At 31.3% G+C, this 24611-nt stretch overlaps 1 pseudogene; it reads right to left on the minus strand.

Moving 5' to 3' along the window:
- Positions 1 to 10899: 10899 nt before the first annotated feature.
- On the minus strand, positions 10900 to 24394 carry LOC107868542 (annotated as a pseudogene).
- Between the last annotated feature and the right edge of the window lie 217 nt (positions 24395 to 24611).

Raw genomic sequence — 24611 nt, forward strand, 5'->3', positions numbered from 1 at the left:
CATTGGATTCAGGGGTTTATCCGAACCCACTCGTCGGAAAATTATTCTATTTTTACATAGTCAAAAATATTTTTACATATATATAGTAGATGTTGAACCCCCTTCGACTAATTCATACATACAGAATCCCCTCAATGAAAATTCTGACTCCGCCACTGCTGGTAGTTGGTGTTTTATTATTTTCTACATCATGAAATTTTAATGTGATATATATAGTTTATTAAATTAGTTAATTTTGTGAACCAAACGTCCAAGTTACATTTGATTTCATTTAGCATTTTACTATAGTTGAATAATTTATGGAAAAACATTTAGCTCACTTCATTACGGAACATAAAACTTTTGTTTTCACGAAAAAACATCTTTCGATACATAATATACATGGCACAAGAGAAAAATATATTATCAGCAAAAAAGTAAAATAAACAAATAACAACTTGATCGATGTGATGGCTATCTCCTAAATCCTTGGTTTAGAGCTTTACCTTAGTCGGACTTCATTATGGAAGAGAAATTAAAAATGAATCATTAACTAGGAACCAATTACCAAATAATAACTACTAGAAGCGCAAATACGTTCGCAAAAAGCATGCAATGCAACATACTGAAGAAAAATAAACTAGTAGTCTAATGTTGTGTGCACTTTCCATTTTTCATATTCATTCTCAATATACACAACATTAAGAGAATAAAAAGAAAAAGGGAATACAGATCATTCACCGTCAATAATAGGGTAACTTTGATAAAGTTCTTCAACTACAAGAATTCATTTGGGGTGAAATTTAAATGGAAGTCAAGTTAGTTCTATTTTCATATTTGAGGAGCATAACTTTGAAAAATTTCTTCAACTACAAGAATTCATTTGGGATGAAATTTAGATGGAAGTCAAGTCTGTTAAACCCAATCTGAATCATTTTACTAATAATAAAAACATTTTTACGACCAAATTCAAATGAAGAACAATGTTGTTCATTCTATTCAAACGAAGAACATATGGCTTTATGTGCTACAGTTAGTTTTTTTTTTTTTTTTTTTGCATTTAGAGAGGATCGGTGCACTATTATATATGAAAAATACTTGAAGCGTGGGTTCACATATCTATATTTAAATATTTTTTAAAAAATATAAGTGCTATGTAAGATCTAAGTAGAGAAGCATAGATACATGTGAACGCGATGACCCCTTCATAGTATTACGAGTTTGAATCCAATAGTAAAGAAATTATGTCCTTAATTCGTATCTTAGCACCAATTATTAATTGGTTCACATAAGCTAAGGGTGCACGTAAGAGTTATTTATATTCAAGTTCGTTCCAACAATATCATTATCGAGGTTATAAATGTACATATTGTCCTTTCACCCTAACATTTCTGGTACTAACTTGAAACACTTAGAAGTAAACCTAATACAAACTTTGAAATGAAAGTATAAAACTTGCAAGCCTTTTTTTTTCTTTTTTAACCTTCCTAGCTCGGGCCCGCAACTATTACTGCATACTGTAATGGTATCATCCCGGAAAACTTGTTATGCTCCAAACTCAGAGCGGACCATGAAAGCCGGCAAGTCGCCATGCAAATTGTTGTGGCTCAGATCAACCACTATCAATTTGTTTCAAAAATCTAAATCTTCCGGCATTTGCAAAAATGTCAAGTTGTTGTATGAAAGTGTGAGCTGCTGAAGAGATAGATGTTGAAACAGTGCAGCTGGTACCACCCTGATAACAAATTATGGCTCAAATCCAACGCTTGCAGAAACTTCAACTCTCCAAATTTCAAAAGCGGACAGCTCCGACATTGACGCCATGAAAGCCGACAAGCCAACTTCTTTGAAGAGTTGGTTTTAACCTGCTCAGGGAAAAAAAACAGCAAAATACAAGGACATATATATTCTTCTACTACTACAAGTAGTAGATAAAACATAAACACAATAATACTAATAAATAATGAAACAAAATTAAAATAAATGTAGCTCTAGCTATAAGCCATTTATTAATGGCTTCTTCAAATTTTGGAGTTACTAGTTTTTATGCTAGCTACTAGCACAATCCACTCACAGAGTCTATTGGTCCTTAAACAAGCCAAATAATAATATTACAACCCTTGAAATAGCATTAATGTCTTAAAACTTACGTAAAGTTGATAATAAGGAACACATAAACTTAATGGGTTAACTTTATAATCTCCACGAACAGATTCCCAACATCTCCATATTCTCGGATCTCAAGATATGTTACTGCATTGACATAATAAGCAAGTTGGTATCCCTGAAAAAAAAAAATAGTTAAAATACAAAACACACCAATTGTGTTATCTTTATAAACTTTAAAAATGATAGTTACCTGAAGAACGGTGACATGATTGAGATTTCCGGCAACCCTTTCTGCTGTAGTTAAAAAGAAATAGTTTCAGTAAAAGTCACTCTTACACAAGAATGACACACTATTTCACCCCTAATGAAAATAAGTTTTAGAAATATATAATTGAAAATAATTATCATACCGGTATCTGTTCCGACCAAAATCACTCGGGAATTCTTAATATGACGCTCAAGAGAATCATCTGGATTATTCCACTGTGAAAAAAAATATAAATTAACTCTTATTATAATAATTAAAACAAGATTAAAAATATAATTATTGCTTGATTACCATAGCTCTGACCGCATTATAGCTTTGCCGATTAAGTGCTGAAAAATGCAGTATGACGAAATCAGCCGCCGGAAAATACCAAGGGGTATTATTTGCATTACTGGGCCGTTGGCTGCCTCAGTTCCATCATAGTAAAATGCATAGTTTCTCCAGAAGTCGCCCGGAAAGCAGTACTCCATATGTCGAAGGTTCTCGTAACTCTCACAATCTAAAAATTAAAAACAAAGTGCTATATTGATTAGAATAATTACAATATATATAGTACTATGAGTTGTCAAGACAAAAAAAATCATACCATCTGCGGTCTAGCACGGCAACCTCTCCATAAATTATAACTTGGATCGGGAAAATCAACGCTTTGTCTTTGAAAATTTCCCACAAACAAAAGACTGATTCTATCTTGCGGTGGATCAAATTTTCGGAAGATTCTCTTTGACAGACAAAGAACCGCGAGAACAATCGGGACTGCTGATATACTGTTTTGAAGTATGTTGCAGATATTCACTTTACAAAGACACCTTGACACTAATTCAGCTGCAGGAAGTAAGAGTACTGTGACACTCGCAGCAATCCTAACTCTATCATCCCCAGAGCCTTGTCTTATAGTTCGAAAAGCAATTCTTAATCGTTCAAGTAAATACTTTTCAAACCAATTTTGATTTGATTCGGCCAGAATTAGTTGATTATTTCGCCTCCGAATCAGCATTCTCCTTCCCTGCATAATCATATAGTTTTTCATACTTAGATAAGTATCGCTGACTGTTATAATAACAATAGCGAATGCAGCAGTTAAAGCCCAAGAAGCAAGGGCTAGCTTTTCTCCAGCAGAAGTGCTAAATTGACCTCTGGTGGTCACGGCAGCGGTTCTACCCGGGATGCGGCAGGCGATTGCTAAGCCGAGACCGAGCAAAAAAGTTGCCGCTGCTGCTATGACAAGCGGTACCACCCAGGTAGGGAAGTGAACCATTTCTTTCTTTTGTAAATGAGTTCTTTCTCTGAGTACTGTGTTCAAAATTGTGAATATTGCCTCATATATATAGCCAAATGCATGGCTATATTAAAGTTTGTAGTTGTAGGACCCCTTTAGATGCTTGACAAATGTCCAATGTGGGACACAAATTTCCCATTTTTCTTTTTCTTCTTTTGTTCAAATTATTTTAAAAGTTTTTTTCATTTTAAGCGAGCATTTTGACAATGGATTTTTTTTTTATTTTATAAAAAAAAATTCACTTTATTTGAATTTTTTAAAATTGGAGTAGTTGTTTTTCATGTATATTTAACAATAAATATTTAAAATTTGAATGCTTTTATTTAAAAAAAATATATAATATAATTTTTATTTTATTTTCTATTGGACGTTTGGTGTCCGCATTGAAACTCCAATTAATCTGGACCGCACACTGCAGGACCCATTAAGGTAGCGGCGTCCCCAACAGAGTTTTTTCCGTACCCAGGGTCGAACCCTCAACTTCTAGTTAGGGGTGGAGTAGCCTCATCCACTGCACTACAATCCATATTGATATAAAATATAATTTTAAAATGATATATAATTACATAGGCTTATTTTTTTTTTAAAATGAAAACAAGTAATGAGTTAATAACTGAATATTTTAGGCATCAATTTTTTTTCGTAACAAAATATGGTGTAACTAGTTACGTCCTTTATATGTGTTGACACTCCATTTTGGCTCGCTCTTTTATTTAATTATTCTTTTTTGTGCTTCTTGGCCTTAATTAATTTTTCAAAAAATAATTAATATTTTTATTTTCTACTTTTATGAATTTTGAAAAGAATTAAAAAATGATTTTTTATTATATTATAAAATATTTTAATTAAATGTAAATAATTAATTTTAACATCAAAATTATAAAATATATCTTTTGATAATCGCATTCACAATTTTTTTCTAAATCTATTTTTTTTCAAACGATATTTTATGATCATGTATTCTCATAATATATGTGTCCCTGTTGTGTGTGTGTATATGATGTTATAATTACTAACGTAATACATACATACATACAAACATACATATATATATATATATATATATATATATATATATATATATATACTAGTCTAATCGCACGTGCCTTGTACGTGTAACGATTATTATTTAAAATGAAATAATTTTATTTATTACGAAGATTTTTAATAAAGTTTAAAAGTTTAAATCACTTTTCAAAGATTTTTCACACTTTAATATATTAATGTAAACATAAACATATATTTTAGTATAAACTCATATATATTTTACCACCATAAATTTCAAGTGGTTGATGGATCGTCACTTTTGTGTTTGTCATACAGTACCTCTTTCTCTTGCTGCCAGAGATTGAGAGACGCATAAATTTGAATTATATTTGTGACACAGTTATTTATTTATTTATTTATATATTTAATATCTTTCTTTGTTTTTAAATTCAAATTTTTACAAAATCATTGATTACATTCTTATTACGTATTTAAAACTTTTAAAAAGTTTGATATTTCTTAAATTTATTTTATTCTAACGCTTTTGTATTTATTTTTAGATATTTCAGATTTCTTAGAATTAAATTTAATTGATTTAGAATTCTTAAACTAATGGAAAAAATATTAGCTATCATTAGTTGTCCTAAAATACTTGAAAAAATATTTCTAGAGAACTTAGGCACATTCAAGATGAAGAAATTGTTATTACTCTTAATCAATTTTCAGACGGCTGCAACTAAATTTCTCGTTATTTTCTTGAGAACAATACTCAAATTTGATCCTAACAAAATCTCTTAGCAAGCGAGAGAAACCTAAAGTACAGGACCAAGTTAATTTATTGATTCTTCATTCAAATAAAAGTTTTGCATATCAAGATTCAACACTTAACAATAAACTTATTTTGAATTCAATAAATAAGTTTAATTGAAGATTCAACTAAAACACCAACGAATAATATATCAAATTATTATTATTAAATAACATAGTCAAAACTCTACAAAAAAAAACATAGTCAAAACTTAGTCACATTTAATCAAAGAAGAAAAATAGAAAGAAATAGACCTTTGAATTTTTGGCTACATCATTCAGCAACAACATGCTTATTTTTTCCAATTTTTCGATCTAAAATTTTGAACTGAAAGAGAAACACGATAAATTATCAAAAGAGAAAAATTCATTATCATTATAACTCATATGATCTTTAAAATTACAGAAAAATGATAATGAAATCAAGAAGATGACTTAAAGAACTAAAATAAGAAGAAAAGTAGAAGCAAAGAATAATTTGTTTCAAGTCTTGATCCATATCACTTAAATAGAATTATAAAAAAAAAATTTATATAAAATTCTAATTGATTTAAAATTGCTAAATATTATGATTTTTTTTATTGTTGTATATTTTAGGACTTCTTTGAACCTTCTCTATTTTCTTTTAGCTAGTTATGTGTACGCACCTCGCGTGTGTACCTCACTTTATTGAGTTCAAACATTATACTAAATACGATATTTATTTAAATAATGAAGATGAATACAATAACTAAATTCAACATCTTTTGAAGAATTTATTTAATTAAATCTAACATTTATCAAAAATTTGTCAAAGTCGATTAACATTCATCTGCCACCCGTAAACTGCAACCAAAAAAAAAATGATGATAGAGACATCAAAACAATATAACTAAGTCCAACCTTTACAAAAAAAATTCTCAAAGCCTTCTGACACTCATCTACCATCTATAAACTATAACAAAATAATACGTTAATAGAGACATCAAAAGAATACAACTAAACTTAACTGTTACACAAAAAAAATTCTCAAAATAGAGATATAAAAATAATACAATCAAACCTAACCTGTACTTAAAAAAATTCCTCAAAGCCGACCGATATTCATCTACCACCTGTAAATTACTTAAATGAAAATAAAGAAGATATATATGCACACACGTTGAATTCTATTATTAAGCATTTACTAATCTAGACATGCAATCGAATCAAGTTAAATGAGCATCAATCATATTTTTCCAATAAGTAAATCGATTTCTTCTCTAGTTTAACGTGTATCTCAATAATTATAAAACTATTTATTTAATACAATCCTATTTTAAAAGTATTTCAAACTATTTGTATCCATTAAACATATAGATATACTTTTTCATTTCGTATTTCTTTTTCCTTTTATAATAGAATACTTTTAAAATGAATTGCTTAAAATCAATATCTTAACAAATTATATTATTTTAAAATTTTATTTTTAGATTGAAAATAAAAGGTGCATTTGAATAAGTATAGAAAGTTTTAAAAAGTTACCTTCAATAAATAAAGATGTAAAAGAACTTTTTTCAATATATTTTGGGAGTCCTTAATTCAAATATATTTATTTTTATATATTTTAGGAGTTCAGTTAATATTATAAATATAATTAAAAAATAATTAAAATAAAAATAGTGAAAATACGATTTTATCAAAACCGGAGACTTTTAATGAAGGGTAAAAAGTTCAAATCACTTTTCTAATACCCTTCACACTTTTAATAGATTATAGATTATAGATTATAGATTATAGATATAGATATAGAATATAGATTATAGATTATAGATATAGGTAGATTATAGATTATAGATTATAGATTATAAATATAGATTATAGATAGAGATTAGATAGGTTCTCTATAAAATTAGTTATAAATAGGGATGATAATACTCCAGGTTTCTTTTAATTATACTAATTGATAATTTTCATAACAATATCAAGCCTATTGAATTGTGTTAATAATAATTCGGTGGAATCATATATTTATATTCCCAAAACATTTTTTTTATAATCATGATTATTTTTGGCGTTGTCATTTTTCTTACGACAAATATTGTTTTGGCACGAGGGGAAACAAGATTTCTTAAGATTTAAGAAATCTAGCAAAAGGAGAATAATCAAAAAAATTTAAACCCTCGTATTTATTAATTTGTTTTATTTATTAAGATTCTTTCCATATATTTTAGGATTCTTTAATTTAATAAAATAAAGAAAAAAAAGTGAAAATATGATTTTTTTTAAAGGGGGACTTTTAATAAAGGGTAAAAAGAGCAAACGTTAATTATAAGGGCCTTCACACTTTTAATATAATATATATAAAATAATTGAAATTTTTGAGATTCTTGAATCATGTTTATATGTGTGTGTATATATTTTATTATGATGTGTGTGTATATGCACATATACATAACGTAATATATATATATATACTAGATACTGTAGCCCGTGCCAGTACGGGCCCAATATATATTATTTACGTTATCTTAATTTATATAGCACAAATAGTATTTGGAGTGTCAATCAAATTTTTATTAGTACAAATTTTTAAATAATTTAAGTTGCTAATCATTGTGATTTATAGTATCTTTTATATAATTTAGTAATTTTTATTTACTCGCTTTGTTCCAATTTTAGAATTTAGTGAGTCAATCAATTTTTTTTTACTAATATATTTTAAAAATATTTTAAGTTGTTAATCTTTGTGATTTTAGTATATTTTAATGTAATTTCAAATAATTTATGTTACTTGCTTTATCGCAATTTATGTGACACTATTAGAATTTCAAAAGTTAATCATACTTTTTGCTATGTGTTTTTAAAATGTTATAAGATGCTAATAGTTATGACTTATAATTATAATTTTTAAATATATAATATTTTACCAAAATAAAAAAAAAATTAAAATAAACAAAGTACTAAATTTTCAAAACATGTTAAATTCGAAAATATCATTTGGATCAATAAATTACTAAACTAAAACAATAAAACATGCAAATTATAAAATGTAAAAAAAATTTCGAATTTATGTGACACAAATATAATTAAGATAATCAATCATATTCTTAATATGTTTTTAAATATGTTAAATTGTTAGCTATTGTAATTTATAATATTTTTATATAATTTTCAAATAATATACGTTATTCTCCTTATCCCAATTTTTGTGACATTGATAGTCAATTATATTCTTAAAATAATTTAAGTTTTTAATTATTATAATTTATAATACTTTTTCTTCTATTCTAATTTAAGTAGCACTGAAATAAATTCGAGAGTCAACCAAATTTTATGATTGAAGTAGCGAATTGGATATGTCCTAAATGACTTATAATACCTAATTAGGAGTGATATAGCAAAATTACAATAAGAAAATATTTTTGAAAAAAATTCAAATAAATCTCATATAAGATGTCATGTTAATTTAAAACATCAAGAATTAATTTATTATTTTATGTCAATTTTATTTTTATTAAATATTATTAAATTTTTAATTCCTAAATGACTTATAATAATTAATTAAGGATGATATAGTAAAATTACGATTGAAGCAGCTGAAGTAGACATGTCATAAATATCTATTTTACCTTTTTTTTTAATTAAATATTATTAATTTTCTTATATATAAATATCTTACAATAATTAATTAGGGGTAATATAATAAAATCATGGAGCAAACATACTTGTGATTTTTTTTAAATGAGTCTCATATAATATGTCATATTAATTTAAATCATCAATAATTATTTTATCATGTATATCTATTTTATTATTTATTAGATATTATTAATTTTTTAATACCTAAATGACTTATAATAATTAATTTGAGGTGATATAATAAAATTACGATTGAAGCAGCTGAAACAGACATGTCATAAATGTCTATTTTATTTTTTTTTATTAAGTATTATTAATTTTCTTATATATAAATGACTTAAAATAATTAATTAGGAAATAGTAAAATCGCGAAGCTGTTGAAGAAACAGGCTATCTGCTTCTTCACTCTTAAACTAAACCAATCAAAAATCAGACGGATAAAAATAATCAGTTTTAAATCAACCTTTTTATATTTATCCCCATATATACATATTTTTATCATTATTATTTTTAAAGTACTTATTTTGATCAAAATGAGTCTAACAGTAGAGACAAAATATAGTTCTTTTCTTCGAATGCGCGACTCCCCTTTCCCAAAAAACAGAGTGTCATCACCATCATGCCCAAAACAACAGTAAAAATCATTACCCTTTTCCCCTCTTTCTTCCTTCCACTCTCCCCATCCACCAAAATGAGAAACCCTAGCTGACATCGCTATCGCAGCTCCGCCGCAGGCCTGCAAGATTCTCCTCTATTTCGCACTGTTTCAGACCGTGACTCCATTTTAACAGAGAAAATCTGACTCAAATCGGTGTAAAACAAAAATTTGATCCTGGGGAAAGCTTTGAAAGCTGAAGATTTTGGAGAAATCCGAATTCCTTCTCTAGATTCTTGCGTTTTTCCTCAACTTTGGCTTCAAATCCAGACTTGAAAATAGGGTGTTTTCCAATCCTAAAGTAAAAAGGAGATTTAATTATAATTGAATTGGTCTCAAAGTATTTTCCTTGATTGTACTTTTGAGTTTTATTGCAAATAGATTTAATTTAGGGTTTTGCTACGTGGCTTGATTCAGTTTTTTTTTTTTTTTTTTTTTTTTTTCTGTATTACATTTGACTATTAATTGAGCTTTTGTTGATTCCTACACCCCCTTTAATAAACTATTCACGTATAGAAAATTAAAAGTAATTTTACTAATTTACCCTAATTAAATTTTGTTTTATGTAAGTTGACATTGATTATTATATATAAACTCAATGGTATATTAAAAAATTATGATCAAAGTATTCTTGAAGATCTAAGCATACATTTATTTAGGAACAAAATTGCAACCAAAAGGAGCTCAATTTCAGACAGACGATGAGTTTCAAGATTATGGTTTCTGGAGTCCAGCACCATACTTCGACAGAGGCAACCCCGTTCCCATTCCTCACCAAAGGCAAAGTGTCATACAAGTACTCAGTAACAGTAGTCATTGTTTAGGTACATTTGCATCTATGTCAGCTTGATAAGGTTATAAAGCATAGTATATATTTGAGGCCATGATATTAGCTGTAATCTGCTTAATTCAGATTACGCGCTTTGTAATTATACCAAATACATAACATTATCTTATTAACAAATTATTAGTTGCAACCTATGTTGGTTGTACTCTTCAAAAATGTATATCAGACAATCCTAAAGTAGTTGGTTGTACTCTTCAAAAATGTATATCAGACAATCCTAAAGTAGTGCATTTTGGAAAATTCGATGGATTCAACAAAAGCCACAAATGAGATGACCTCGTGCAGAAATTTCATTTGTGAGCAGATACTTCCAAATTTTATAATGAAACCATATTGCAAATACAGCTAAGCACCAGAAGAACAGAGAATTCCAAGGATCCAATTCCAATCCACAATGATTAACTTTACATGAATGAAGCTCATTTTAAAATAAAATGCATACAGTGAATTTAGCATAACTGTTAAAAAAGTTAATGAGAACATTAAAATTCCAATGACATCATAAACTGCAAACATGGTAAATAGAATGTCATATTCCACCAATTAAAGAAAAGTTTAGCAACTCCACTTGACCACGCACATCCATGTGTTGCTGAGAACTGTTTGGAGGATCTATCATGTACTACTATATTCTAATTAAAAGGAGAAAAGCTTTTGAACATCGTCTTGCTAATGGAAGAGGACATGTCAACCAAATGCTCCCAATTATGGGCACAACAGAAGATCAACTTCAGCTGCTAAGGCTTGACTTGAAGGTGTACACAACCAAAACAATATCACCTGCGGGAGCATATACAGACCAAAGATTCCATCAGTTCTCTTTTTCGACCCACAAACTACTACACTGCTATATTTGAAACATCATTAAATATTCGCGATGTAAATTGTCATCATCAAAGAGTATGAAGCCGATTATAAATTACATTCGTTTCCTCCTTGAGGGAAGAGAGGAATAACACCATCAATGAAACATAATAAAGTTGGCGACTCCCACTGCGAATTGGATTACTAGACTAAATATTAACATTTAACGAGATGTGGTTCTTAAAATCAAGTAAGCAATTCAAATTTTATGATCTTTTCTTTTTTGTCTGCAGAGGAACAACAATGCTGTAGAAGAGTTAAAAGCCTCACTAGTTTAGAACCAGTAAAAACAGGGAAGTTGGGAGTATTTGGAGTACTTGATTTAGCACCTTTCCCCGTTGGGGAAAAAACAATGAGCTTTAAACCAAACAATATTTCAGAAATATAACCCTGATACGAACGGGGTTTGCAAATTCCAACTCAGGGAGAACACATGCTATCAGAAAGAAATAATTTCAGCAATGAAGTAGAGGAAATATCACCCAAAGCCCTAGTAATCTACTGATTCTGTTCCATAATTACAAAACTATGCAGGCACATGACTTCCTTTGAATTCCGATTACAAGGGTATAAAGGTATGTTACATAACCAGAATGTAAAACACAAATTCGGAAGGGATACTCACATAAGATGTATGGCAGATGGTCCAGTAAAAGCAGCAACCTTCTTTGCACGCTGTGCTTCACACTTATATAATTCCTTTGTCTCTTTTTTCATACGACGTGCCTTGCGCCGTTCTTCCTTCACAGCAGCCTGCAATGGTAGAACCTTAATGTTAACAGTATATTAGATGTGTTAAGCACAAAAGAGAAGAAAAAAGAAACTCAAATGGCGCAGGCAAGGTGAAGAACTAGCTCAACAGAGAGATATCCAACTATGTGCAATCTATATTGAGCAAAGGGATTCCAAAAAATTAACATTAATATACAACAATAGAACTTTCTTTCTTTCTTTTCGTCCCTCGACTCTTGACCATTTTGCTTTCTTTTGAGTTGTTCTGTCTTTGAGTTATCCTTTTCCTCCTTTTCTGAACCTCGCTTTTTCTTATCCTCCTTTTGCACAGAATGCTTTCCCTTGGTCGGCAAATAGTCAAAAGGAAGCTTCTCTTTTCCTTTTAGGGATATTATAGGCGAGGCTTCAGAAATAGCAGGGAGCAACTTTCTTCTCCTAGACTCAGGAGGTACAATTTTTCCAGGGTGGTTATCAAGATTTGAATACGTTGACACTATAGTTTCACAATCCCATACTTCTGAGTCACTGCTGCTTTCCTCAAAAAGAGCAGTCTCTTCCTCTGGATTTTCATTTTCATACTTCTCAGCACATTCTCTGCACCGGCTTATGACATTAGCTGCAGGTTCAAGCAATTCCCCATCATCTGGTCCATTATTATCAATGGCACACTCCTTAAATGCATGATTAAGCTTTTCTGCCAGGGATTCATGACGCTCATTCCCTCCAACATATCTTTCATCATACTGAAAAGAAAGGATGCAAAAAACGACAAAACTATCAACCAAAAATACCAGAAAAGAAGCACAAATTTTTTCTTAAAATAGGCAGACATTATCATGAAGAAACAATAAACAATGTCAAAGTTTTCTCTGGTGAATAGAAAATTTTACAGAAGACGTGAGGACTCTCAAGACTAGCGTTAAATTTACCAGGAAAGCTACTCCAAGCGGATTATCTTATTCTTCCACCAAAGGTAAGTAGACTCCAAATTTAAACAAGGAAACGCCATATGAATTAATGACCGAATGAAGCAAAGTGCTAAAATTACTACAGAAACAGAAAATTAGCAAACTGCTACACATTATATGCTTAACCAAATGCCCTAAAACCAAGATGTAACTTAGAACTGAAGTAAAAAATAAACCTAAGCCTAAAAATTAACACATGCTTATGGACTCAATTATGTAAAACAAAATATTTTCTCTTATATTCCTCTTTCAGCCATCACGATTTATAAATTATTTCTAGCCCAGTGATGTCAAGGAATAAGTCTAACAGCTTGATGAAAAACAATAGTGTTAAACAAACATAAACTGCAAGAACAACCACTAAAACATACCCAGCGAAACCCCACAAGTTGGGTCTGGGAAGGGTGGAGAGTACACATCCTTACCCTTATCTTATAAGGATAGAGACGTTGTTTCTGATACTCTCCACTCAAGTAAAATACATAAGAAGCAAGTAGGAAAAGAAAATACATTGAAGAATACTAGTAGCAACATCAATCAATATGAAAACCGAAGGAAAGAAAATGCCAGATAATAGTAAAATCAAGTCTAAGAAAGTAGGAGAATCCCAATAGTCTTTCTAATAGTAATAGTTTTTAACAGGATGGACTAATTAGAAGTCATTTTTGAGGGAAAAACGTAAGACCTTGTTGAAATATTTAATACATACAAACACAAAGGCTAATAGGAACACAAATCTCAACTAACCTCTACCTAATTGGAAAAATAAATACATAAATTCAATCTCAGCTGAAAATATGCCATTCGTACATGTACCTGAGTTTGTATCAGTTGATGCTGAGATCTTTCTACAAGCAATTACTATTAAAATCAGAAAAGGTGGCATAGACTGCCTCAACGTGCAAGCAAAAACAACATAGGAGAAAAAGAACTTTGAAAAGACAATGTCTTGGAAAGTTGTTTTTAAGGCAGATACTGCAAATTTACACCTAATGGGTGACTTAGCAGTCAAAGAGTTGGGATTTGAACCTTGAGAACCCCATCAGAGGCAATACCAGGTAAATTCATTTTTTCTTTTTCCTTGGTGCCAAGCCGCTTGTACACACCTCCACTATTCTACGATGCCCTGCATCCTCCCACCATGAATAGGTAAATTGTACCTACTTCTTTTAGACATCGCAGGAAGAGCTGCTCAATACTTATGCTAGGGCAAGGTAGAAACTAGAAAGTAACCCAATGAATTGACTGAGGCGACCACCAGGTGGATCGCACCCACATTATCAGCAAAAGGCAAATTCTACCAATTCATTTTAACACGGGCTGAGGTTCTCTTATGCCATACTTATGGTCTCATTAGCTAATTTCTCTTTGCAGCAATTTTTCTCTTACAAATAGTGACTGGTAAATCGGGTTAGAAGAAAGAACAAACCTCACGTGAAGATTCTTTTAGATTTGCACAATTAAAATAGAAAATATACAGGAACAAACTAAATACCAGATCAAACTGTTCATCCAGCAAGCGGCATGCTCTTGGCTTCTCTTCAAAACTTGCAAACTTAGCCTCATTTCTCTGCACATTCCCAGCTGTATCGCTGCTTCCTACGTTGTCAACATCCGATTTATCGGGCAAGCTTAAATTCTTGTCAAGTTCCACATTAACTGCTCCGTCAGGTAAGTTTGCCTTAATAACAAAATCTTCTTCTAACTCTAAATCCTCATCATCAGACCCAAAACGTGACAAATCACTGTCATCTAGCAAAGCAGCAACTTCAGGATCCACTGCCTTCTGAACTCTTACCCCTACCGTCTTTGCTGCCACATTGTATACATACTTCTCATATGAATCATCGTTTACTTTCACAACCTCAACTCTTGAAGCATCATATGCCTAACCAAAACCACAAATTCGTTAACTAGAAAAGATGAACCATAAATCTACTGTCTTTAACAACTATTAATCAGTTCATTATTTTCCCTTCTTTTCAATAGGTATACTGATAAGAACATATACTACACCAAATCTGAGCCAAAAGGCTGAACCAAGGTAATCATTATGATGAGTATTTGGCTTGAGCTTTGGGGTGCTCCCTTTCAAGGTCTCAAGTTCGATTCCCACTGGGTGAAAACAATTTCTGAGGGCCATCGGACTGGGTGAAACCCTGAACTAACCGTGGTGCACTTGCGGGAAACTCCTTGCCGAGGGCCTGTGCACCCTCGGGATTAGTCGGGACTCTAAGAGTCTCAGACACCCGGTGCAAGTAAAAAAAAAATAGAACAGAATTTCTGAAGGATTTTTAAGTTTTTTGATAACCATGGTGTCTGAGCCTGCTTGCCTGTAGCTCAACTAATTCCATGGAATACCTCCCACCTCCCACCAACAACAGGTAACTCTATCCACAAAGGTTAGTCTCGGCTCGGAATTAAACTTCAGACCTCGAGGTGCTCAACCCACTTCATTGACCACTAGGCCACACGCGATACTTGTAAAGGATGTAAAGGATTTCTATAGCCAGGCGCCAACTAAACGAATTGAGGCGTCGTTGATTGTATAACTATACTAATTTAACCAAAGCTTACATCTTAATACTAATTCCATATAATACTACTAAAAATCTACAACAATTAGACCTCAGTCCAAACAAGTTAGGATCGACTATACATTAATACTCACTAGCCATTTTACTCCATCTAACCTCATATATAACACAAATATTACTAATTCTATATAATTATAATACAGAATAATACTAATTAGACCAAAGTTGACATCTTAATACTAAATCCATATAATACTACTAAAAGTCTACAACAAGTAGACTTTAGGTTCAAACAAGTCGGGCTCAACTATATATCAATCCTCACCAACCATGTTACTCCATTTAAACAAGTTGGGGTCCACTAAATATCAATCCTCACTAACCATGTTACTTCATTTAAACAAGTCGAGGTCAACTATACATCAATCGTCACTAACCATGTTGCTCCATTTAAACTAATATATAATCCAAAAATTAGTAATTATAAATTTTTTGGTGTCCGGGCCAGCTTTTGTGAACCTCGACTAAATCCACGGGATAACTACTACCTCCCACCACCAACAAATACCAGGTAACTATGCATGCATCTATAATAGAAAAAGATGATACTAATTCAACCAAAGCTAACATTTTTATGCATAAAAAGTAAGTGCTAACATAATTCAAATGCGCTTATCCAATAATTAATAAAATTAACGAACCTTAACATCATGAGGAAGCTCATTAAGCTTAGCTTTAGGATTTTCATAATAAGCAGAACCACCACCAGTATTCTTAATCTCCCTCAAATGCTCCAAGTAATTATACCCATCATCAGGAAAACCTAGCTCCAATATCTCCCCTTCCTTACATCATCCGGTAACAACCGGGTTTGATTTTCAGTACCCCAATACCCGACCCGATAATCATACTCCTGTTCATCATCGGGAGCATCCGCGAATATCGAATTCGGGTCGTCGTGAAAAGCGTCGACTGAGTTCGAGGTATTGTTGTCGACTCTAACGAATACTCTGTCGGCGCCGATTGACCCGGATCCGATGAATCACGGGCGAATAATGAAGCGTAGCTGCTTTTTTCTTGTCGATGAGTTTGTGTAGGAAGAAGATTTTTTTGTATGCTAAAACCCTAAAAACCCATGGGGTCGTTGGGTTGGCCGAGATAATTTATTCGAAATTAGTTACTGACACTATGTGTGTAGATAACTTATTTCATCATTATACATAAATGCTAAATAAATAATTTTAAAATTTATTAATTACAATTACTATAATATATATGTTAGGATGATCAAACTTGGTAGTCTCATAATGAATATAATAATATTAAATTTTTTATATCGATATAAATTATTATAGGTGGCCTATTTTCATTTTACATTATTTTTTTTAATTTATTTCTAAGTGAATATTTTTAATTGGTGTATCCTATTAATATTTTACATGATTTTGTTTTGTTTTCTTGATCCTCCATCATTTACTATTACATTCATATCCTATTACAATTTTTATTTAGTCCATTTCTTTATAGGTGTTTTTTCAATTGTAATTTTGTTCCTAAATAATTATAATTTTTTAAAAGTGAAAAGTTTATTAAAAGGTGTGTCCAAACCAAAAGGAGCATTTATTTATAAATGGTTGAAGAATTTTTTTTTTTTTTGATTAAAAATGTATTTTAGTGAACTAATTTTATCAATGACGCTTTAAAATCGTAAATTTAATTACGATTACTTTTATAGTTATTTAATACCAAGAATAATATGGATAAAAAAGTATTATAATACTCTCCTAATTTGTTAAAGTGGACCAGCAGAATGAAACATCTATTTTTGATATGAAGGAATATCTACGAAAATATTTTGTTGAATCAACTTTTTTATTTATTTGAATTAAATTCTATCATTATTTATAAGTTAACTTTATTGATATGATCCTACAACAATTTACAGTATTAAATATTTATTATATTACTTTGAATGTAGAATTTTTTTTGTAATAAATGATTTAATTAATATAAGTTTAATTAAGAAAAACTTAATGAAAAAGAAATTGAGAAAAAAATGATGAAGTTAATTCAACATAAGATAAAACTCAATTTGGATCATTAAAGACTTTAATCTCCAAAACTACCACTAAAATAAAAAGGAAAATAGTGTTGGTGCGTGCATGTGTTTGAAACTAAAGCGAAAAATCTAAAATAAACTCTGCGAAAAAAATATTCTTTCAATTTACCCAAAAAAATAAATAATTTGATTAATATTAGAAATATTGAGATATTCAAATTACCTGTAAGAAAAATAAAATAAAATTAAAAACAAGAATAGCAATAAGATTAAAAAAAAAAAGTTTACAAACATAAATTTTAATATTAATTTTGGGTCCGGGCTTAGCACGGCCAAATGCTACTAGTTTTTTAAATAAAGAAAAAATTACAGAAATCTCATATTTAAGGCACCATATTACCTAATATCCCTTAATATTTTAAAAATTACATAAATCCCTTATTACATATTTACTAGTGATACATATGCTATAACTTGCACACCCTATTTTATCTCCCCCTTTCAGGTCATCTCTCTCTACAGGTTACGCATTTTTCTTTTTCCCACAAATTACTCCTCTAAAATCTCTCCCATTATAGTAGATTCTGAGTCAACTTCATTCTCCAATACTTCAACTGATTTCAATCGTAATCTTTAATTTCAAAAATTGACATCTTCTTAAACGAGGTTAGCTTTTGATTTATGCTTTAAAATTCTTTTGTGTTAATTTGTTTTATCTTCAATGGCTAATGAAGATTCACCCTCATCCAGCTTGGGGATTTCACAAATTGAAACACAAAAAAGTGTTCATGATAGTACTCAAGTCTTTGTGTTTTACTCGGGGAGAATTTAATTGCACCAAATTAGGTTTTAGTTAAAATCAATCAGAGCAGCGGAGCTACCCTGAAAAATTGAAATTTGAAGAGAAGCTTTTGCTGCTAAAAATCAAATTTCCGACATGCAAATTGTAGATCAAGATGAAATTGAACATATCCCCAAATTTTCGTCGAAGCATGTATTATTATCGCAAAGGCAAAGTCATACATATGGTGGTAAGTTGATTTACAGACTTTTTTTAACTATTGATAACAGATGTATCATAGTGATACATTTGGAACCCAGATGTATCACTATGATACATCTGCACAAATATGCCTTTACTTGAAACCTAGTTCTGCATACAATGCACAAAGATTGAGGGATTTATGTAAGTATAATTAATTGGTGATTCATATATCCGCTGATTCATATAACTGATGATTTATATTGGTAATGCATATAACTGGTGTTCCATATAACTGGTAATTCATATGGGTGATTCATATAATTGCAGAGCAACAGATTAACTGGTTACTTGGTACTCAAGGAAAGATGCATTCTTGTGTACGACTCGTTGAAATGTCATAGAGGTCATGCTGATGAGATAAAGTAGCTTGCTGAAATGTTGTCAACTTATTTGATAATATCTGATTTTCTTAAGAAAAAAAGTGCACAGACTGGTCCCTTCTAGACGCATACAAGGAAAACACGGACCAGTATGCATCCGATGTTCACATTATTGATGGAATTATGTAACAATCAAGCAGTACATTATAAGTATCATTTGTTCTTTTGAATATATTATTTTAAATAAGAGCTCATGGCAACACATAAAATACCTACTTTTCTGATTTCCAGGGATTGTGGCTTCTCTGTTGTAGCATATGCTGAATTTTTAAGTGACCGACATCAAATACCATCTTCAGAGTTTAATCCGAAAAAGCATCATACAAGATACACATCCTTGTTATGGGACTATGGTGTTAACAAGGCATGCACTGGATATATTAGTGACAACCAGGATCTGCCTAGGCCTAAACGCACCTCCATTCAATTTGAGGATACGGAGATGATTGATGTTGAACCGTAGTTGTGTAGTATTTATTGTGTGACAAAAGGACATTGATTTCTTATGTTTGTGAATTTATGTTTTTTTTTTTATGTTAGGGAATTTCTGGATATATCATGACAATATTTTTTTTGTTTTGTTTTTAATGTCATGACATTTTATCTTAGAAGCAGTTCTGGTATTAGTGCTTTTATGGGCAGTTTAACTTACATAATCTATCACTAATTTTTAGTTTTATCTATTGATATGTAGTATCATTATATTGTTAACAATCACAAGTGATCTAATATGTATCACCAATATGAAGTTATGTTAATTTGTTTTTATATGAATCACCATTTATATTATTAACCAGTTTTTCTATGATTCACCAAATACCACTTAACATGTTAATCTGTTATCATATGAATCTCCAGTTGCATGAATAACCAGTTAAATGAATCACAGATTATATGAATCACCATTTATTAAATGATTAAAATGAATCACTAGTTAAAAAATATTAAAACTTAATAAACTTTAACAAATATGTTGAAAAAGTATCACCAATTAACACGTTAAGTTTAATTACTATTATGAATCAAATAATTTTTCACTAATAATTTATATGAATCATATAACAATATTAATTTTATATATATATCAATTGAAAATAACATGTTTAAAATGTATCACCAATTAACATATTGAGATTAAATAGTGATATGACTCACATATCTTTAATGAACGGTTAATATGAATCATATAAAAGTATTAAAATTTTTAATATGTATCACTTTATAATTTCATATAGGAAATGTTTCACTAACATTCCTCACTAACTTGATATCCCTCGTAACCTTCGGAGTTATTGTCTCACCAAACGAAAAACTGAAAGTTACATGTGACATGTTCATCTGAGAAGCATCAAATGAATGAGCTTCTGAACGAGCTGATATGATGAGGTTGCCAGGAACCTGAACAGTACATAACATAAACTGATATATTAGGTTGTCGAATAATTTAAGATTAGCAAAATAATAATGCATCAGCACTTCAACATTCTTAATGCCCAGACATTTATGTCAAACAACTTAAACCACATCATATCTTTCATAATCTATATCTACAACATCATCATGTCCTTTTCTCAGTACTAACACACCAGAATAATTGTTTAAACAAACAAATGTCCATTTATTCTTTACTGAATCCCATCAATAACTTGTCTACCTGCTTAACACGTACAAAACCTTCTATTCGGCATCCTCCAGTTACAGGAGCAGGTCTTTTTAGGCCAGTTGCCAGCTTGGTAGATGAATTATCCGAAGTATTCATTTGATACTCCAACTTGATAGGTGCTATCAAATATTTCATCATCTGCAGAAAAATAAATATCCGTGTCATCTCAATGACATGATAAAAATTGTAACGCCCCAGATTCTGAACCCTAAACGCTACATGGTGCTCATGACCCCGAGGGACCACAAGCTAACCCTTTCTGATATCTATAATTGAGCACTACATAATATATTGAAATAAATGCAAAAAACTGGCTGAAACTTACCATAAGGTTCAAATACTTAAAGTAAAACTGAAATAAAACTGGATAAAATCTGTCAACATCAAAACTAAAACATCTGTCTGAATAACTAGTCTGAAAACTCTGTAGTCTAAAAGCCTCTAAACTGTCTAGATAAGGAGTTGATTGGACATGTCCCCAACTAACTTCAACTACTGAAATACTGAAACTGGTAATAAAATGAAATAAGAACCATCCTCGAATGATGAGGACTCACTGCTAGGTCTACTGTTGCTGCCTGAAACTAAGCTGCTAGGGGTGTGGATCTCACGCTTCTGAACCTATGGTGTAAAGTAAAATACCATAGTGCAAATGCATAAGTACGTAGAACTGTCTGAGTATGCAAGATGAGGTAAGACTAGATGTAAGGGCTTATGCATGAACAATTACTTAACTGAATAACATGAGAGTACTGAGTGAGTACATATACATAAATGCACAAACCATAATTGAAATCACAATGACATTGAATTCTGAGCCTTAAATACTGCTTTACTGACGTCTGAACTCACTACTAATACTAAAATACTGAATAGCTGAATCTACTCACATCAATAACTGACTTCTGAGCTTGTTACTATCGACTGATGAAATCTGAGATCAAACCTCTCTAACGGATGATCTCTGAATCTACTAATAATGATAAGGAATGATTATATCTAAGATTAGACCTATCTAGCGGAAGATTTCTGAATCTTTTAATAATATTAATGATGGACTGAGTTTGAGATCAGACCTATCTAACAGGTGATCTCTGGATCTATTAGTACTGATACTGATTAACTTTATGTGATACTAGGCCTATCTAGCGGGTGGTCTATGAATCTATGGAACTATATAAGTTCTTTACTGATATGGGTGATTATATCTGATAGTCCAGATTTCTGAGTTATACTCTGAAGACTGATACTGAAACTGAAATTGTGGGAGTTCTCACTTAACCGATATGCTCCGAATCTGATCTAGTGTTGTCCAATCTGTAATCCCAGCTGGAAGGGTGTCAATACCGTGCCACGAATAAAGACCTCTGCTATGGTCAAGCCTCTCTAATGGGTGACCCTGAACAGGAAGTCAAGTCTAAGGCAGTATGATAGTCAAGCCTTAATTTAACGGGTGACTCCTGGTCTTGCACTGGCTATGCAGTTCTGGAGTTCAGGGACTGTTACTAACAACTCTGCCTCTCTAACGGGGAAGTCGTCATCCATGCACTCGCTCGGTGCTAGTTACTACTCCCAACTGAAGGACTCTGAACTGATTCTTAACTGAACCTAGACGGAGCTGAATCTGTTACTGATCATACTGAGTAACTCAGTTACGCTGAGTTCATTTGATTCCGAAGACTGACGGAATACTACTGAATTTCGTTATCTGACTGAATGATACTAATTTCTGAATTGATTACTTGAATGCTACTGAGGTATGAAACTGAATTCTTGAATACTACTAAGATCTGAGTTGAGTACTGAACTGAAGCTGGAATGATAATGATACTTAGATTACTGAGATTTCTTAAGTTCCGTAACTGACTGAGTTCTACTAATTGTGGCTTGATTTAGAGTATCTTGAAATTGACACTGACTCTAGACTTGTAGCTAATTTGTCAGGTATAATACCCCAGGACTCGATAACATAAAAGTAAAACATAACCATTCTTGAATAATCATGACCATGGACTTTCATTCACCATTACAATCATTAAAGCATCTTTTCAGGCACTTGGAAATCATAAACATGTGACAGTATAGGGAGACATGCTATTGGCTCATATCCATTCAACAGGGTCTTGCATCAAACACTTAACATGCATTAAAGAACACATAATTGGGGAATTTCATGCTAACATGTCACAATTCATTCACTAAGGCTTTTCAATAAACTCTTGGCATGCATAGGCCTATACATAATTGGGGATTTCTTGTCAACATACTATAATGACTCTATTTTCTTCACATAAGCATTTTATCAAACATATGGAGAGCATGCTTTTGTTATACAACCAATACTACACCTAAGTATCATAATTTCATCAATCAATATGCAACTTGAAGGGGCTTTTTCATGAACATCATATAATTATCACATACTAGGATCGAAGCTTAGAACTTTTTATCTAAATCATGAATTAAAACTTAACAACACATGATCATGAACTTCCATACATATAAATCATGAAATCTCATAAGAACATAAACTTTATAATTTTGAAAAGGGTTCTTGAACTTCTTGGGTGGAAGGAACCCAAGAATCAACATCTGCATACCTTAGAAGATTCTTTCTTGAGGGTTCTTGAAGGAAATCCTTAGTTTGTTCTTGATTTCTTGGCTAGGATTCTTTCCCCTTTGAGAGAAAATATAATGTTCTTGAGAGAAAAGTGAGGAAAATAATGAAATAAGGTTTATTGGGCGTTTTATTTCGTGTTTAGGGTTGATAGGGGTCATTGAAAAAGTCTAAGATACCTTTGGAATTAAATAACGGAATCTAAAAATCCCGATTTTTCATGCTGGCGCGACGCAGTGAAATCGCGCCAGCTCACTGGAAACTAGACAATTGAAAAACTGGGCCTTGGCGCGACGCGCCATAATCACGGAGTCTCACTGGATTTTGACGATTGCCATTTTGGCTGACTCCGCGATGCGCCAAAGTACCAAATGGTACACTGTCTCACTAAAATGGCTTTAAATTTTCGCCAGAGTGTCGGATTTGGGCAAATTTGATATCGACGAAAATCTTATTTAATTTTTCACGTGATAAAAAGTCAAAATATTAAAAATTTCACATGGAATAAAATATATTCATCTTTGAAGCAAGATCTTTGATGTTCTAGAGACGAATTTGAACTAGGAGAAGTGTGGGGTATTACAAAAATGATATCCAATGCCACACAACTGCCCAATGGCATGGCACTGTGAAGAATTTGTTCAAAAGGTTATGCCCAGTGATTGAAAAAAGGCAGCATGATGTGGACCAGCTCTGTTTTCTTTTTCAATCTTAACTATCCTTAAGTTCTCCTCTTTCCGTGCTTCCTTCTGTTCCTTATCCAATCCCAACTATGTTCTCACCTTGACAAGGTTATCCGTATCACGATCGCCATAGTATGACTCATAATCATGGTGTCCATGATAGTCTCTGCGCGACAAGCATATTAAACAACAAATACATTATAAGAACCATATAAATAAGATTTGGCCTAAAAAGTGAATTCATTAACTTCCAAGTAAATGGGCCAATTATCAAAATTAATCGAAGTTAGCAAACATTAACCTGTTCACTTCCATTTTTAGTTTTTATCTCTACTATTTAAACACTGGGTAATGTGCAACACTAATTATTCAGAAATGGGAGTGCTGAAAGCAACTTCAGCAGGGGTTACTATGCTTATAACTCATAGCATAAGTTATATATGACCTTCAACAAAGTTATCATGCTCAATTTTCAACATGAACAGTAGAAACAAATAAAGATTAAAGAAAAAAGACAGAAGATATAATGATG

This window comes from Capsicum annuum, chromosome 4, assembly GCF_002878395.1.
Source record: "Capsicum annuum cultivar UCD-10X-F1 chromosome 4, UCD10Xv1.1, whole genome shotgun sequence".
NCBI lineage: Eukaryota > Viridiplantae > Streptophyta > Magnoliopsida > Solanales > Solanaceae > Capsicum > Capsicum annuum.